Raw genomic sequence first — 6,639 nt, forward strand, 5'->3', positions numbered from 1 at the left:
GGTCTTGTTAGACTATTGGACAGAACTTATTCTGGGGCCTTTTCTTGGTACTTCTGAGCTCATTTTACACAAGGATTATGAGAATGCCTATGGCCCCGATAGAAAGTGGAGGAATCTTCCAGGGGTGCTAAGGCAGGTGGAATATTGCCAGGATTCAGGGACTCCTGAGCTGAAGCTAAGCTCTGAGGTTTTGTGAGAGTCCCTAATGTCAGAGAAGTAGAGGAATCTGCTATGTGAAGCTGGAGAGTTCTGTCTGAATATTGTAAGGCCAACACTTCTTTTTTAAAACTATAATGTAGCTAGAACAGATCTATATTTTTCTACTTTCAAAAGCCTCTAAAGTTATGTTCACATCATGAGTATTGACCTATTTTAAGCACAAACTGAAAGAAAAGTTTACACCTGATTTCATAGATTCCAAAAAAATAATATATACCAGCAAGTATAACGACCAATCTAATGGACATCAGCTAAACAAGTGTTTTACATGAGGTGGATCTCAGATTACTGTAGAGAGAATTTCAGGAAAGAACCAGTGTATTAGAGCATTAGAGTCTCTCAGAATAAGGTATTTTTAAATTAAATAGACTCTTTCTGAAAGTATGAGTATGATTACAGAAAATTCTTTTTAGTTTGGGTTCTTATATATATGGTTTTGTGTATGTATGTGTGTATTCATTGTCTTGATTATTTTTCTTAATTCCTTATATGGCAGAAAAATAGAATTTTGGTTTTCTTTTCTTTGTATATTAGACACAAAAAACACAGGACTATTGGTTTTGTTTATATTTTGTGCAGTGTGGATGAAAGATCCCGCATCTGAAGTTCCTACATGTTTGGACATAAGTAATATTAACATAGCCCTGCATAACTTGGAGAATCCTGTCTGCCATGGCCAAGAAGGAGAGAAAAGCTGTTGATATTATTAGGGTAAATGGAAGTTCCTAACATTTGAGTGTTTTATTTTGGTCCAGAAGTCAAGCATTTCTTGAACTGAGATTAGAGTCTTGTTTAATGCTGTAATATTGTTGGGACAACAGCTGTCTGGAAAGCTGGCATGGTAAATAGATTATAGTTTTGTTGTTTCACCTTTAAAAAGAGCTAGCAACCATATGTTTTTCAGAACAGGCTTTTCTCACATAAACTGTAGTTTTCTTTTCAGACATTTTACAAAAATGATTAATCTTGTTGAATGTATGGATAGTGATATCTAGACACAGTCAGATGACTTAAGGATTTAAGGACAAAAATGATACCGTTTCCCTTTTTTGTTAGCTGGTATCCTTGGCCAGTTTTATACAGAGCTTCTAAAATATGTTCCCTGTGATTAGAAATATGCCATTTAATGCACGGTGGAAAGATATGTGTTCTGTGACATCCAAATTTTCTTTCACTCAATGTCCTCACAATGTCCTTTTATCATTATTATTTTCAAGTAAGTTTGTTAATGTGATTAGAATAAAAAATTATTTATTAAGCACGGATTCATGGGAGATTTGATGGTTTTATTATACAGCTAAGCTGTACTATCTTAGATTGCATTGCACAGCTCTCTAAACTTCATGCTTTTAATAAGTTCTCTTTCCAAAAGGGCATCTCTTTAATGGTAGTATAATGGCAACAGGAAAAGTTAATGATTTTAGCGCTTATATTTTAGACCCATTACCTGTAATAGATCAGACTGTGAACGTCTAGGATTTATTATGTCATAAATGGGTAACAATATATTTGGGTGGTAAGTGAGATAGAGGTATTAGAACTGAAATTCTTTGGGACTAAATGCCAACTCAGTGACATTACTTTAGCCTTTACATGAATACACACTCACACTGGAGATGCTCCTTCAGCTCTTGTAGTGGTCTAGAACCCAACATAGAACCTACAAGAAAAACAAATATAATTGTGTGCTCACACACATATGCACACATCTTTACTTGTATGGGGGTATGGGATTGTAAATGACAATAACATAGTTTCTTTAGATCCTGCACCTGAAAAGTACAATTTTCTACATATCTTTACATCCATATCAAGTACATTCTTCTTTAAACTTAATTTGCTCTTCTGTAAAACAAAGTCATATCAGTTATTCTCCTATTGGATGTGTCCACACACCAGTATGCACATATAGTCTGCATAATCCACTCAGAAGAGCTGTGATTTAATTTTACCTGGAATACCATCAATGCTCATTATGTATTGGTCTACAGAAAACTTTAGTGATATCACTACATGTATTGCCTGAAAGAAGCATACAAAAATAATTATAAGACTATTAAAGATGAATATAACATAGCATATATAGTATTCAATATGAATCAAGCCCTCTAAATATATTTTCAATATGTATTTAATAAATTTTTGTGTATTTTATATAATACATTTTGATTATATTTGTATGCCCATTTCATAGAGATCTGCCTACATCTGCCTCCTAAGTGCTGGGATTAAAGGCATGCACCACTATGTCCAGCTTCATTTTTTATTATAATTTAAAAATGTTTATTTTATTTTATGTCTGTGAATATTTTGTCCGAATATATGTAAATGTACCATATACATGCAATACCTGGGGAGGTAAGAACAGGGCAAAGGAGACCCTGGAACTGAAGTTACAGATGGTCGTTTGCCACTATGTGGGTGCTGGGAACTGAACCTGGATTGTCTGCAAAAGCAGCTAGTACTCTTTACTGCTGAGCCATCTGTCCATCCCCAGAGTTGCTTTCTTTATAAGCATATCTAATTCATTTTTTATTATTTTCTATTTATTAAAACATTTCTAGTTTTAATTAGGAAATTGGTGAATTTAGAAAATAAGCTTAATAAGGATAGCTTATAAAGATACAAAATTTTGGGTCTAAGGCATTTATGAATTAATACCCATAATGACAGGCCAGTTTTGAAACCTTAATAGCTTAGGATTTGTTTCTAAAACTAAAGCTGTTTTGTAGTTTATAAAGGCAAATCTGTTTTTGATTGAGAACATTAGGACAGACATATAATTACTTGAAATTTATTTTTGGAAAATTCAGTTAGATATTGCATGAATAAGAATGCTCCTGTAGTCCCAGCACTTGGGAGGCAGAGGCAGGTGGATCTCTGTGAGTTCAAGGCCAGCCTGGACTACATAGTGAGTTCCAGGACATCTCAAAAAACAAAAAACAAAAAAGTTAAAAAAAATGTTTATATATGTGTGTGCCTGTGCCTCTGTGTGTGTGTGTGTGTGTGTGTTTTGGGGGGTGTGTACCTATGTGGGTGTAAGGGCATGTATGCCTGACTTGCATGTGGAGGTCAGAGGGCATGCATGTATGTTGAGACAGGGTTGCTCATTGGCCTGGAACTCCACCTGGTATGCCTAGAAGCTTTCCAGGTTTCTAGGGATCTGCCTGTATTACACCACTGGAATTATAGGTGTGCAAAACTGCACCCATCTTTTATATATATTCCGGGAATCTAAATTCAGGTCTTCACACTTGGGAGGCACATACATTACTGACTGACCCACCTCTTCAGTCCTTTGTTTTGATTTTATTTTCTTTAACAAAAAGATTTATTTTTACGTGTATGAATTTTTTTCTTTTGTCTATATGTATGTAGGTGAACCCCATGCATGCAGTAGCTATAGAGGCCAGAAGAGGGAATCAGATACCCTGGAACTGGAGTTACACATGTTTATTTGCCACCACATAGATGCTAGAAACCAAAACCCCAGTCTTCTGCAAGAGCAGTAAGTGCTCTTAACTGCTGAGCCGTCTTTCCAGATCTTGTTTTGCTTTGTGAGAAAAGGTCTTTCAGTGCAGCTCTGGCTTGTGATTACCTTGCCTCAGCTTCCGAAGTGGTAGGATTGGATTATAGGTAGCAATTTTCAAATGAAAATTCTGTTGGAGGAATGTGGCAAAATAAATCAATATAAAGTATTCTGTTTTTGGACAACTGTATTAATCCACAGGTATAGTTTAGACTACTAATTTGGACTGTTTTCTATTGGTAAAGCAAAGTAAATGAGGCTGAAAAAATGTTTTTTAGAAAAGGTCTATTAAATTGTCCCCAGGCCCCATTCAGCAGTGCAAAGTTCTTCAAGGCAAGAAAGACACTGTCCCAAGATATGTCCCCAACGGCTCCTCTGGGACTGAGTTTCAGGACTCCCCGGGGCAGTTTCAGGACTGGGTAAGGGTAATCTGACTTTGCTGAGCTGACTAGAGCCCCATCAACTGTAGTGGTGTCAAAGTCATTATTATTTTGAGTTATAAAAATATATTTTCCAGAAAAAAGGTCTATTTATTTCTAAAGTTTGGAGACTAAAATGACCAAATGTCAAGGCACCAAATCTGGTGCTCTGTAGCAGAGAGTGTCAAGACAAGGGCACCTGTGTGTGAGAGAGGCCACATGCAAGACAGAAAACCAGAAAGTAGAGCAGGGTTAGATTGGCTTTCATACAGGGTAACCTTGATGTGAGGACCAAGCAGGGTCTCATGAGCAGTACAGCTACACATTTCAAGGGTAGCACCCTCTGAAGACCAAATACCTTAGCAAGGTTTCTTATTCAAATGCACATTATCACCACAGGGATTCCAGTAATGGATCTAAGATTCTTGTGAAAAATGCAAAATTGTATGCAAAATATTATGTGTACCTTTGTGCAGTTCTCCTATATAGCATTCTAAAAGTGAACTAACTGTAGCTTTCAAAAAGCAGAGGTCCATTTCCTAGTCTCTGTACTTACTGAAATTTTCAAGCCTTCACTTGAATGTATAGTTATATCCTTGGATAATTTATTACTATTTAAGTGTAGTCTTTAAGTGGTTTGTTAGTGATGTCAGCAATGTTAGAAATGATGGCTTCTTTTTGATGTGTCATTTGTGATATTTATTTGAAACTAAGATGTAAGATGTTTCCTGTTATTCCTTTAGAATCTTCTCTGACAGTATTTGGCATAGGTCTGAAAAGTCTTAAGTTTTGAAGAGGTGGAATTGTTCAACAAATCTACAGATATACTGTTTATAAACCAGTATTTGGAGAAGGGGCCTTCTGCATTTCCTACTGTCCACGTTGCTTCAGATAGTGAAGCCTATCAAATTAATTTCTCTACAAATAACCCAGATATATCCAATGTGACTCAACAAAAGTGTGCTGTTCTTTTTGTATAAAGTTGAATATGTACTTGAGACCTTGAAGATTCAGGTATCTTCAATGGCAAGGCAGCTGCCTCTCATGAGGTTATTACAGAACTCTAGGTAAGGCAGGGGTCTGTCACCAGAGAAAGGAAGAAGTGTTTGTTCTGCTTTAAAAAAAGATTTGTGCTTTGTATATCAAACTCCTAAAATTAATCATAATTTATCCAAATGCATCATTCCATTCCATTTTCAGGATCCTTGTCCACATCTTAAGTTCTTTGAGATCTTGCAAAGGTGCTAAATCATTATGTTAATATTTAACTACCTGTAGGATAACTGTCTGTTTCAGCTTTTCAGATTCAACAACCAATGCTTTAATGTTCTTTAACGATGAGCACAGGAGCTTCTTATTCGCCATCATTCCTTGCATGACGATTGAAGATCTTGAGCTTGCCTTTTTTTTTTCTTTGTTACATTTATGCACAGAAAACTCAGTAATATATATATTTAACCCAGTTTGGTGGAGGGTTCATTGGCCTTTGCCTTTTCCAGCTTGGCAATGGGAGCCACAGAATTTGGAACCAGGACGTTACCTCCCCAGTAACAGCGGATCTCATTGTATCTGTCATTGTAATTGGTCCTGATTGACGTCTTCCATCAGCTTAACCACAGCGCCTTTGTTCTCTGAGTTGACTGTTGTGAAGGCGATGGTAGTGCACGCCTTCCTGTGGATCAGCCGCCCTCGCCTGGCCTTCCCCTTGATGATGCAGTAGGGGACCCGCTTCTTGCTACAAAGGGTAGGCAGGAATATTATCAGCTCAATGGGGTCTACGTCATGTGAGATCACCATGAGCCGAGGCTTCTTGGTCTCCACCACGGTGATTACGGTGTTAACCCCTGTGCTATGACAGGAGGTCTCTTGGTGGGGACGTCCCCTTTGCCAGCAGCCGTCTTCTCTGCTCTAGCCTCTGCTTCTGCTTTGTCTCTGGTCAGTACTCGTGTGTGAGCTTGAACAGCTGGGTAGTTGTTTGAAGGTCCAGGGCCTGGGTGAACTGATAGATCGTACGGGACACTTCAAGTCACTTATAGAGGATAGCCCTTCGTCGCTGCAGCTGGATGTGTCAGGGTCATTTGAGGAAGTAGATGAGATCTCTTTTGAGCTTAATGTCCTGTCCAATGCCAAAATTCTTAGGTCTTTTCTCTAACAGAGGATTCACCATCTTCTTGGCCTCCTGCTTCTTTAGGATGGCAGTGGCCAGAGCCACCTTCCACTTCCTCTCCTTGTCCTTCTTTCCTTTTGGCATCTTGCTCGACTGGAGGAGAGAGAGCTTACCTTCTTATTCATTAGCAATAAGCACAATCATCAGATCAGCCAGCTTGTTCCATGTTACTTGTGTTATTCAGTCTCACTGTGAGAGTTATAGCAGGAAGATCATCTGCCAAAGGTTGTCTTAAATAAGGATTTCATTCCAGAGAATTAAAAAATAAAACAAAAATTTTATGTCACCATTTTGGTACATATGGT

General features: G+C 37.7%; 1 pseudogene; it reads right to left on the bottom strand.

Annotated features, from left to right (window-relative positions):
• Positions 1–5,621: 5,621 nt before the first annotated feature.
• LOC103736347 lies at positions 5,622–6,424 on the bottom strand (annotated as a pseudogene).
• Positions 6,425–6,639: the final 215 nt, after the last annotated feature.

The sequence above is a fragment of the Nannospalax galili genome, unplaced genomic scaffold (assembly GCF_000622305.1).
Source record: "Nannospalax galili isolate Female #2095 unplaced genomic scaffold, S.galili_v1.0 scaffold1251, whole genome shotgun sequence".
NCBI classification, from domain to species: Eukaryota; Metazoa; Chordata; class Mammalia; order Rodentia; family Spalacidae; genus Nannospalax; species Nannospalax galili.